Source organism: Peromyscus eremicus, chromosome 6 (assembly GCF_949786415.1).
Source record: "Peromyscus eremicus chromosome 6, PerEre_H2_v1, whole genome shotgun sequence".
Taxonomy (NCBI): domain Eukaryota; kingdom Metazoa; phylum Chordata; class Mammalia; order Rodentia; family Cricetidae; genus Peromyscus; species Peromyscus eremicus.
The window spans coordinates 38,169,539-38,181,766 of NC_081421.1; positions in this window are offsets into that span (position 1 = coordinate 38,169,539).

A 12,228-nucleotide genomic window follows, 5' to 3' on the forward strand; every position below is an offset into this window, starting at 1 on the left:
ATCATATTGTATGGTATTTTTTATGTATTGCTAACTTCTGTTTTTAGGCAAAAAATATATACATTGGACTGATCACTTTAGCTGTTGGAGTAGATATATCTGGGAGGGAGCAAATATTTACCCTAAAACCAAACTGCAAATTGTCCATACACATCCCCACACTAATGCACGTGTGTGCTCATACACACACCTTTTTATTGGCATCATTTTCCCTTCTCATTCATTTTAGATTATTCTATTTTTAACTTCTTGAAAACAAGACTTCAGTTTATATTTTTAAAACCTTTTCCTTTATATGGATTTTCAAAGCATACTGATATCTTGATTTCTTCCATTTCTTGGTTCTTTGCATGTTTATTATTTTATTATCACTATTTGAGACATGGTTTTCAGGATGGCCTGAAACTCACTATGAAGTCAAAGATGATTTTGAATTCTTGATCCTCCTATTTTTTCTCCCATGTCCTGGGATTATAAGTGTGTGTCACCACACAGCTTTCCATTATAATATATTAAGCTTTCCATTAGCTTATAGTAAGGCTGTTTGGCTTGTAATTCTAAATGATTGTAAAAGATTTACTATATTATGCTTTGGAAATAATAGGTTCCAGGTAAGATAACCAACTTCCCAAGTATGTTGAGAACTGCCCAGTTATTTAAAAAAGTCACATTTAAAATCCAATGCATCAAGTTTCTATTGTGCCATGGTAGTTTATGACCAACACAATGTAGCAAGTGACAATATGTCACCTCTGAGAGGACAGAAGTGACTGACTTCCATTTTAGGTGTCATCCCTTGCTCCCTCTTCTGGATCACTGCTCACTCTGTGAGAATGCAGCTGTGGTGGAGAGTAAACCTGAGGACAGGTATGTGGGACAAGAATCAAAGCTTTTGGACGTCAGCTGTGTGAGCAAGCTTGGAAATCTGTCTCCGACCTGATCTAAGTCAGCGGTTCTCAACCAATAAGTCACGACCTGTTGGGGTAGGATTCAAATGACCCTTTCACAGGAGTCACTTAAGACCATCCTGCATCTCAGGATTCACAATGGTGGCAAAATTGCAGTTATGAAGTAACAATGAAAATAAATTTATGGTTGGGGGAGTCACCACAACATGAGGAACTTGTATTAAAGGTCGCAGCATTAGGAAGGCTGAGAACCACTGCTCTAAGTTGACTGTGGCCCCAGATAATAGGCTGCAATTTCCTGGAAATCTTGAACTGAAAGCCTCATAAGCCCACGGTCAGGTTCCAGAACCAAGAAAACTTTGATAGTAATAAAGAACATTATTAGAATCAAAATTCCTGTTCCAAATGGCTAATTTTTATATAATTCATAACATGATAATATACCCAGCAACCAGTTTCTAAGTAAGCATCACAGGTATAATTTTGAACACAAGTGTAAGCATAGCTGTAACACTGTTCCTGCTACCGAGGGACAGAGGTGATGTAGATCCATTTCCAATCCTATAAAATTAAGTAAGTAAAAAGTGATGCAAGCAATATAAACTATGAAATTCAAGGAGGAATGAGTTAGATTCAATAGGTCTCCAAAAGACAGTGAGTTGTGTAAAAAGTCTCATAAATCCTTACTATCCATAACACCATACACTAGTAAGAAATATAAAAAAGGCTTAAAAAATCTAGTACTTAAAATTTAAAAATGGTTTATAATTCATTATTAAAATACTGAGTTTGGCTATGGAAGTATAAGATAAAAAGAAAAAAATACTAAAATTAATGAAAACCAATATCCTTCCAAATACCAAAGAGTAATGTAAATTCTATTCTGTGCAATTGAGGCCTTCACATGCTCCAATAGAATAAATAAAGTGGAAATTATTATTACAACTTCATTTATAACATAACTTCAGAAACATCTAACAAAAGATAAAAAAATTAAATCAACCTAGTATCGTGATATTTTATTTGTACTGAAATGTGATTTTATTTGTATGTTAATAAATAAAGTTGCCTGGGGTCAGAGCTAATAGCAAGCCATAGGAGAAACTGGGTGGTCGTGGTGCACACCTTTAATCCCAGCTCTTGGGAGGCAGAGCTAGGTGGATCTCTGTGTGTTCAAGGATACAGCCATCATGGAAACACACGCCTTTAATCTCAATACCAACCATAGAAGACCTGGATGTATGTACAGATAGGCAGTGACAAGGAGGTCATATGGTTGTGTTTACAACCAATGAAAAGGCAGAATAGAAAGTCTATAAAAAAGACAAACAGACAGGAAGTAGGTCTCTTGCTGAAGAGGACAGTAGCAGCAGTGAATGGTAAGGTTTTTAGCTCTGACCTCTTGGGCTTTCATCTCCGAATTGGCTCTGTGTTTCTTATTAACAAGACGGTTATATCTACAACTTAGGTAGGCATTAAACTAACAATGTACCATATGAGAGAATGGTCTATATGAATAAATGCAATTCATTAGGAAATATAGATTATAATTAAGTTAAGGCAGTTCAGCCTCAGGAAATATCATAAAAATTTATTATATTAGGAGGAAAGAGAAAATATATGACAATCAAACAGCACACATTCATTAAATATAAACACCATATTATTTATTAACTTACCTAATTAAGTTATAAGTATGTGAAATTTCATTTGATAGTGTATTTTCTAAAATATTTCATAAGAAAGAACATGCTAAATTTTGATGTATAAACATAAAATACCAATATAAATATTTGTAGTTATATAAATATAAATACAAAAGTATACAAATATTAGAATATAAATCTGAATTTTGATTTTAATAAATTGACACCTCAGAACCATTCCCATCAAAATTAGGAATGTGAGGAGGACATGATGAGGATGTTGTTATTGCTGGTGCTTTTCAACAGTTCAGTGGTGACTATTCACTACTGGAGAGCTAAGGCAAAGCAATGATGCATTGAAATATTTCAGAGAAGACAAAATTGTTATTATTTTCATATAATAACTCATTTTAAAGTTCAAGAGCATAACAATAAAAGGCTATTAGTATTAATAAGTTAAGTAAGCAGTAAAAAAGCTGCCTTCATACCAGCAATAGATAGTTTGAAATTAAATAGGGGAAATGAGTAGCTCATTACAGTAAGTATTAATAACAATAAGGTCATTAGAAATATACAACAAAACTACGTACATAATTAGGTAATAACACTAACAAGAAAAGTGAAAAACGTGAATGCAAATCACATATTTTTGCTGAAGGACCTATAACAGAGTTAAAGAGGGAATTTTATACTATAGTATTATGAGGGAGTGATAATGTAAGAATACAGCTCTCTCCAAATTATTACAGTTTATGCATCCCTTCAAAAATCAGAATGAAATAGTTTCATAATGGAATTTTATAGGCTATGTTGAAATAGAATGCAAGTAAATAAAAAAGTAAAAAGGCTTAAGGACAGCCAAGAAAGTTGTAAGGAAATAATGGTAGTAAGTAGAGGGGACCAATCCTACTTTGAGAAACAAGTAGGAAAAGGACAACCAACTCACTTGTTAAGTTGCTTTGAACAATTTTAGGAATTGTGGGTATGCTACTTAAAACAATACCAAATTTTATTGGTGAAAAGATGTTTTTAATTTTATTTTGTTTCTGTGGTAAAAGCCTTCTTATAAGAGGTAGAAAACCCAGGAAATAGTAAAGGATAGGGAATCAATTTTTAAATTTATATTCAACACATACATGCCCCAATTCATAACACATTAAAAACTATAATCAATTATTTAGAAAAAACTCAGTAGAAAAATACTCCCAATACGTTTTCTGTTGGATAAAGCAACTGTGAGCACACTTTAGAAAAAGCACGTGAGCATACATTTTTACATTGGAAATAAGAGAAATACATGCTAAGTCTTTCAAAAGGTAGACAGTGATGTATATTGTCCGATGTTGCCAAGATATGCATAAATATTAGAGGACTTGTAAGTATTTTGAAAGGCAGCATGACAGTCTGTGTAAAACATAAATAACCTCCCTCCCAGGATTTTCAGCATTTACATTTGTGGAAAACAATCTCATAGAATTATAACTGCATGTCCACAAGGATGTGTACACAAAGGCACTTTCCGTAACACCTGTTTGCTGCAGAGAAAAATGACAAGCACACTCATTGCCCAGCCACAAGGAGTGGACTTAATGAAGTAAGTCATTAAGGGAAAAAAAATACATGTGACCTGAGTTCCACTCTTAAGTGAAAAAGCATTTTGTAAGAATTATCTTGTTTAAAATTAAACTGTTAATATTTACATATGCATAAAAAGTTAACTGGTTATCTACCTTCCCAAACTGGATGATACTTATTAATGGATATTGGATAAGAATGTGGGGACAAGAGCTGCTTAATATGAGTGATAGGCTGGAAATTAAGTTAACAATTAAAAAGGGGAAAGGAAAGAGAAAACAAATTTAAAAAACTAGTTTATTTTAATCAGAATATAATGGAGAATGGGTGACTGAAGATGTTATTAAGATTTGTTTATGTTAATCTCTGTCTACTTCTAGAATTATTGCAGTCAATCTAGGATTATTATCATGATCAATCAAACAATGTAATGCATGCAAAAGGCCCATGGGGTACTTGGCTCAGGGTAACCTAGAGATTTGCAAATACAGTATGTATTTCAAAATTTTACTGTGTATTTCTCTTACTGTGTTCACTGTGTACAACAAATGCCTGTGACTTAGGGTGTACATTTTTGCCAAGGCAGCAGTACAGTTTTGTAGCCCTTATTGTCAACTGATTTGCTCAGGCTGACTATGTCATCTATTTCTCCCACTACAGCTAAGTTCAACATCCTCTGGAAGCTGTTTGGTCCTACAGTGTCCCTCTTCTCTTGGATTCCTGTTTTATACACTATATAAACAGAAAAAGAAATCCATCCCCAATTCCTTTCTGCCACTGTCTTCGCTATCTGTGTGCTGCAAAGACAAGTATGTCCCCTCATGTCTGTCTCTAGTGTTGTGAATCACTTCCTGGGGCCCGATGTTCCCTCACACATATGAGTTCCTGGTTGAGTCCCAGCCCCACACTAATTGCATCTTATTAACTTTATTTTCTAATTGGTAGATCTGACTCATGGCTTCCTCCAATGGTTTCATATTCTCTGCTGAATTATATCATTGCAACTTTCTCATAGACTGCATGGTACTTTAAGGTATTCTTGAGACACATAAGCAGTTATTAAAATGTATTTCCAGATGAAACATATATCTTTGTGCTTTTAATCTACTTTGTAGCTGGAGAATTTCTCTCCAGCTCACGCCAAGTCCTGCCAGTCCTGGAGCCCACTTATACAATAAACACACAGACTCTTATATTATTTAAACTGCTAGGCCATTAGCTCAGGCCTACCATTGTCTAGCTCTTATTCTTAAATTAACCCATTTCTATAAATCTATACCTTGCCATGTGGCTCGTGGCTTACCGGCTTCTTCACATGCTGCTTGTCATGGCAGCCGCTGGCAGTGTCTGACCCACCCAGCCTTCTACTTCCCAGAATTCTCCTCTCTCCTTGTCCCACCTATACTTCCTGCCTGGACACTGGCCAATCAGTGTTTTATTTATACAAAACGATATCCACAGCACTACTTGATGTCTTCATTTGTTTCATTGTTTTCATGTTGACCATCTTATTTGGTCTCATTTTATTATAACCTGCAATTTGACATTAAATAATGTAACATAGTCTCATCCTACTTCCTGTTCCATTAAAATCATTAGAATATTACTTTCTAACCATTGCTACACATTAAAACTGTTTCAAAAAGATAAAAATGATTGAATTATAGTTGTGGGGCTTCATGCTTTTGAGTTAAAAGCTTCATTATAATTGTTTTTTATTATCTGCTCATCTGTCTGATTGTGACATCGATCAGTTCAGGGCAGCTGGTACCAGGCCCAGCTGATGCTGAGAAACCAGCACAGAATTTCTTTTCATCTACATTCACTGAAAGCCACCTCCACACTTCCCACAGAGAACCATTGTAGTATTTGTTAGCTTTAGGCACCCACTGCATTCAAGCACAGCTATCTCGTCTTTGACTCAGCTCTTTCTGTGCCCTGAGGTTACATGGTGTTACTAATTAATAGGTCTTTATTGCTGGGAATAGCTTTAAGAGTCCTGTCATATAATTCCTCGTGAGACTCTGGTACAAATAAGCTGGTTCTCCTGTATACAAAGAGGACAGGGTCTTAGGAGTGAGAAAGAATATAGCATATGGGACACAGTTGGATGCTTCATGCATAAACATCAGTGGCTATATTACAACAATCTCTTGATGATTAGAATAATTAACATTCTAATATTTTATCTACTATCAGCATTTACTCCCTGTCTTTCTATTTCCCAACAACTTCTAATTTTTCCCTTGAGAGAAAATCCTTGCTACAGCTCAACTTAAAAGTTTCACCAATTATCAAAATTCTCTTTCCACTAAAGCAGTTAGTTTGGGGATAAACTAGAAGCAAGGCACAAAACAAGTAGCCACAGTTTTCTCCTGGCCCTATGGACTGCTTCAAGTTGCAGCCATTGAGGAAATCAGCATAAGGACAAAATCCAGATACAAAAATGTAGAACAAGCATTAGTACAGAAAAAATTATACAACAGAACAATGGAAGCCCAGATTGAACTAGGATTAACACTGCTTATATCTTATTTTTTTTTTCAGTAAAATGAGCCAATATAGTCCCTTTTGCTTTGAAATTTTGAGTTTGGCTTTTTCTCTTGAACAACTGAAATCACAGAGGACAAGCTTAACTGAGGCTATACTGCATTATATAGCATGGAATCCTTATCCACACATTGCTATTTACATTAACTAAAATAACTAAAATTAAAAATTCAGTTCAGACAAATGCTTAATGGGTGCATGTAAGTAGTAACTGACTTACGAGAAGTTCAGATCTAGAATATTTCTTCATAAGAAGTCCAGTGAGGAGAGAGCTTCAGTAATTCACCCATAGTTGTACAGTTGTTAATTGGCAGAATTATTATTTAAATCCCTGTTTAAAATACCCAGAGAAATGCTCTTTACATACATTAGGCCCATGCATATGAGCCACTACAATGGCAGTACCTGGTTGTTTATTATCTGATATAGTGGAGCCATTTGTTTATGTGCATACTTGGGCTCTTCAGATGCTTTACTAATGAACAGTTCCTAAGACACATGAACAAGAATTCCTGGAAGAAAGCTATGACCACGAAGACAGCTTGATCAGAACTTCAGTTTTATAAAGGATTTGGAATGTTGCAAAAGCCACAAAGAAATTATTGTGGTGCACCTTTAGCTTCCTTAATAGCTATTGACTGCCATCCTCTGTACATCTTTATGAAATTGTGTGAAGCTTTTGGAGTGTACAAATGGATTCCCTAGTATCCAGTCAACAAAATGGATAAGAACTGTCAGCATCTCAGGCCCACAGCAGTTTCCCCCACTTGGCGGTGCCCAGCACACCTTAGGTTTCTACCAATGTATTCGCAAATATGACATTTTATGAACTTCTGCTCAAATGTCTTGTTACTATAGAATGTTCATAAAATTGTTTCCTCTTTGGAGTGTGGTATTTGGGGAGACCAAAATCCGTGTTTTCAGGCCGTAGTCATTCATTTTTGCCATCAGGATAAAACATCTCTTTAAATCCTTTGAAATGGAGCGGTTTGTTTTGTAGACAAACACATCCTTTCAAGGCCTCACTTGCCTTATTTATGCCATGCAAATCCTTACCTGCACTTATTTTAACCAGAGGTTCCAGTATTTTTCTTGATAGTATTTGTATTTTTTCACAAAATTTATCAAACTTTAAAGTTTTGTTCTAATGTCCTCATTGTCTCCCCTTTAATTTATCTCAAGACTCTTCAGGAATTTCCTTTTCTTTGTGGATCTACTTAATGTCTACCTTTGCTTTTTTAAAATTTTCACAAGCCTGCACGTTGAGAAGCATTCCCCTAGCTATCTGAGCTCTCTTCTTGACAGAAATTGTGGCATAAACAGAAAAAATACTGCAAACTCCTCCATGCACGTCTGAAATGAATTTGACAAAGCTTTCTAATACCTGAAGCCCACTGGCCATTTTAAAATCCATTTCTTCATTGGCAGTAAAACTTATTTCTTCTTGATTTGTTTTTAAGTAAATAGCTGACTGAACATTTGAAGTGTTTCCTGGCTATCAGCTTCAGAAATAATTGCACCGTGTTTCTCCAGGCAGACTAATAAAGCCACTTCTTTTAGAAGAATGAGCTCCTAATGGATATTTTATAATATTGTTGGAAATAATACCAAACATAAGTGAAATAAAGATTTTGTTTCAAGCATGACTAGTTTCTGATCATGCTAACCAATGGATAATAGATTTTAATTTTGAATTTTTAAAACCCATCTTGTTTTCATTAAAATGGTATACTTTGATTGCTTTTAAATAAATATGAAAATAGGACATACATACTGTATCAAAACTACTTTCTTAGATCATTTTATTATGTAAATTTTATACATAGTCTACTAATTTGGCTGTATATAATTTTACAATTTAATTAAAGGAAAGAATTTCATATTATAGCAGAGTATACTAGGCATTGGTGTTGAAATATATAGGGTAATGTTCATCCCGGGCTTTACTGGGCTCAGCTATTTTGGTATCACTGATAAGTTTTGTCATTGTAAATGGTGCTTCCATAATACAGAGCTCATTTAAGCTTGATTAGCAGAAAAGACTTGACACCCATGATTAACAACTCAACAGCTATGCTGGTGCACTTGGGTTCCTAAACCAGTGTGATTTGCTAAAATAATTGAAGCAGTAAAAAAATAAATAAATAAAAATAAATAAAAATAAATAAATAAATAAATAAAATAAAATAAAATAAAATAAAATAATTGAAGCAATAAATGTTTTTTTAATCCAATGAATTTATTCGGCAGGAATAATCTAAGTGAGCTTTAGTTTTATTTAAGATAGTGGCATCATTTAGTTTTGAATAGTGTCCACCTACTGTGTTATTGGAGTGAAATGATCACAAAGATGTTTCCAGAATCATTGACAATGTAGTTCATCACTTCCTGCATCTTATGTTGCTTACTTCAAAAGTCTTTTTTATTCTTGCAGTCTACTATTTTTTTAATTAAAAAAATGAACACAAAAACCGAAGACAAGGATACATATATGTATGGTTTTGTTTGTTTAGTTTGGTTTGGTTTGGTTTTGGCCATACAACCATGCAGGAAAGTTAAATTAATTCTTGGGAACCAGAATTGTCTTGGATAATGTTTCATGTCACAGCATATTGATGATTTTACTTATATTAAAGACACGTTTCAGAGTCATTGCTTTACTCTGGGATCATGTTTTCTTCTGTTCTAGATCAAATTGGTTCCAGAGTTAACAATAAAATATTCAACCTAATACATGTGTAGATCTGGTCAACAGAGTGAAGACAACAGGCTGGAAATTAGAAGACTTGGGTCTTAAATTGCTGAACCATGGGCAATTCTCCTTTGCAGTAGATTGAAAGTGCTCTGTTTGCTTTGTTGCTCACTGTTTGCCTAAAACATATAGCAGTGCTTAGCACATTACATATGCTAAATAATTACGGAATGAACTATTGAGCAAAGGACACAAAATAATTGTAATGGTTTGTGTGGTCTTACTATGGTAATGATGCTGAAAATCATGTTTAATAAACAGTAAAACAACTTTTTCAACAGTGTGACCTTTTCTTTATTGTATACTGATGAACAGAAGAGCCTTTTCTATGGAATTCTAGGAGTAACTGCTTGAAATGTACATAAAAAAGCTTGTAAATTTGAAAGCACAATATTGGTGTTAGTTGATAGGAGGGCACCCAAATGGATCTATACTGCTTAACCATTCTGCATTTTCTAGTATTTGGAGACATTGGTGAAAAGGATTTTGCTAAAGATAATTAGAGATTATAGTCTGGGGGAACAGATGCTTAGAGGACTGAAAATGCAAATACAATGGTGACAAATTTACTTTGTTGTGATTAGATGAAAACATTTGTTCACTGGGAAAATCTGTGCAAGAGTTTCCAGCTTCAACACTGAAATGTATATACTGCAAACAAATGTTAGGCTGGCATGAGAAGGTGTCAAAAACACTTCGATGAGTTTAAATGCTGGTTATACTATTAATGTTCCCAACAAGAATCACCCACTAACAACAACTAAGACAAGTTATAGAAAGTCTGGCTTCTGTCTCCCAGCAGGGAAGGGAAGGTCCTTTCTTGTGACACCATTTTGTTGCAGTCCAGATCTTATACTTGACTTTATATTTACCTCACTAGCAAAATCTTTTCTCAGTCCTTTTTTTCTGGTGATCCCTGCCATTATCTAAACTATACCACACGTGATGACCCAGAACAGAAATTTATAGAAGGAGCCAAACCATTTGTATGAAGTAATTGGAACGTTGTTTCCATCTCATTTGAAGAACCAACTCTTTACATGTCACCTTTTCTATCTACTTTTTAAAGCTAAATTATATGCTTTAAAGGCATAAGTCATTTCTCATAGAGTTATGTTGTCTCATTCAAGTTATGACAGGGTTTTTTGTTGTACAAAATAATACATGTTGATTTTGAGAGCTCAAGTACACATAGAATGTGAAAGCTTAAAAAGATCAGGCGGTTAATTATTATGTTTAATGTTCTGAGGTAGAAATATCTCCCAGAAAGATCTGGTATCTCCAGCTGAACGGTCTCCATCATGTTTTGTAGATGTGGCTACTCTTATGACTCTTTAGTGTCTATGACCTTTTGTAGATATGAAGCTAGATCAAGACGCTGAGGTATACGGTCCAGGACACTTCAGCAAAAGCCCAAGACAAGACCAGAGCTATCATGGGGCTACTTGAGAAGCACTTTATCCACATATATTGTTCACATCATCACATATTGTTTATAGTGGACCAAATAGATGTAATTTGGCATGCTCAGCCCTCAAAAGAGTTTTCAAGGAAGACAGGAATGTATATAAAATTGTGTAATATTCACATATCAGTAATAATAACCTTACTAAAAGGTTAACAAGAATGAAGAGCATTTAGTGTAAAACTTCAAAAGCATCATAACCAAGTGTGATCATCAATTTTGTGGGAAACATTCCCAAACCATGCTTAGAAACAAAAGGGCAAGACTGACAAATCCTAAGACAAGGTTTTCCAAGCTATGACTTTGTCTTTTCTCTGGATGCTTAATAATCTGCTTGCTGGGTGGAGACAATGAAAAGCAGGGGAAGAATAGGGTCATGCATGGATGGGAAGTGGGGAGACAGAGAAAAGGAGAGTGAGCGAAGGGAGACTGAAATTATTCTCATTTAAAAACAAGCATTTGTGCATAAACTTGGTGCCTATTTCACATGTAGGAGGAATCTTGCCGTGATTTTATTTTATAGTTTACATAATTCCCTTGTTTAGTTTGGTTTAATGTTTATATTCTTTCTAAATGCACAATAATTTTATATAATTTCTTAATCAGTATAGCAACTATTTGTTAACATTGATTGAAAAATCTATGTTAATTCATTTACCAAAGGAAAATAGAAAAGTTCTTTAATTCATCACTTAAAAATTCAATAAATGTTCCCTTCAGGCAATGCAGAGGAGGCACCTGCAGGTTTTATCTGTCCATTGCTCTGTTAGGCACAGATGTGTCTTTATCTGATCATCACCACAATTTTATTCAGAGAAAAGATAAGTGCAGTCATATAGCAGTGACCCACTGAACACGCTTAAAAAGTGAGAAGACAGAAATGAATACTCTTAAATGGAAAAAATGTACATACAGTGAAAAAGAAGTGTGAAGCAAACTGAGCTTGTGGGTACACACGAACACACAAAAAATAGAAGTGAAACTGTTTCAGAATTCTATTTTTAGCAGAAGAGTTTTAAGTGGGCTAAAGTGGAAAGTAACACAACCCTGCAGAGAGCATGTCTTCTTGATGGAGTCAAAATGAATCCATGCAAACTGAAGAAGAAAAGATCTATACTAAGAGAACAGAAGAGCAAACACAGGCAGTTGGCTCTGGCTCAGCAAACTTTTCAAATACTGGGCACTATGGAAAACAGGTCATCTATTTTTCTAAACTTTGCTTTTTATGCACAAGGTGATTCATTTTTGAAACAGCTTCACTATGCTCTTTCCAATGACCCCGCTTTATCTTTCTCAATAGCATTGATCACCGCTTGACACATATTAATTCAC